Source organism: Sinocyclocheilus anshuiensis, unplaced genomic scaffold (assembly GCF_001515605.1).
Source record: "Sinocyclocheilus anshuiensis isolate Anshui unplaced genomic scaffold, SAMN03320099.WGS_v1.1 scaffold293, whole genome shotgun sequence".
Lineage (NCBI taxonomy): Eukaryota > Metazoa > Chordata > Actinopteri > Cypriniformes > Cyprinidae > Sinocyclocheilus > Sinocyclocheilus anshuiensis.
In genome coordinates, this window is record NW_015540858.1 from 331,488 (window position 1) to 332,182 (window position 695).

The 695-nt window shown below is 49.9% G+C and overlaps 1 protein-coding gene across 2 annotated transcripts in view; it reads left to right on the forward strand.

The window, feature by feature from the left end:
• Positions 1-695, forward strand: part of LOC107687901 (protein ABHD8-like) — a 14,790-nt gene that overhangs the window by 5,710 nt on the left and 8,385 nt on the right. The gene's annotated exons all lie outside the window — the stretch shown is intronic.

Here is a 695-nt window from a genome sequence, read left to right on the forward strand (position 1 = left end):
TTGTGTTCTCAGGTCGTTTGTGCCAGTGTGAATTACTATGTGGCTTGGTGACCCAAGTTTGTCCACGTCCAACAGTTTGAGGGCGCTATGGGTGTTTGGGCACCAGAGTTTGGACACTCTGTGTTTGGGGAAGAGCTTCTTTTCATCTATAAACTTCCCATTTGAGTCAATTAGGAGAACAATGTCTGGTTTTTGTGTGTGTTCCATGGGTGCTGAAGAAGTGTCTGATTCTGAGGCTGGCTGTGAGCTGGGTAGAGGGTTTGGTGAGGAAGGAAGGTTTTGGCTGGGCTCTGCCACTGTGTTCTGGAAGTTGTGGTCAGTGTGGGGGGTGTCCTCTGTGGGGGTGAGGTCTTTGCGATGGCTGTCTTTCTCCTCTTTCAGTTCTCTCATCTCTTCTCTCAGGGCTGTTATCAGGGCCCAGTGGCTCTGTGTCTGCTGTGTGAGCTGGGAATCCAGTGTTGCTAGTTGGGCCTTTAGCCTGTCCCTCTCTTGCAGTAGCTGTTTCACTTCAGCCTGTAGTGAGGACAGTTCTCTCCTGAAATCGTCTTTCTCTTTGTGCTTGACTGTGGTGCTGTTGCTGGGCTGGTCTGTGCTTTGGGCAGTGAGGAAAGAGATAGTCATCTCTCTGAGCTGCACCAGTTCAATTTCCAGTGCTGTGAATTTCTCCCTCATGTCAGTACAATAGCAGTGTGGAT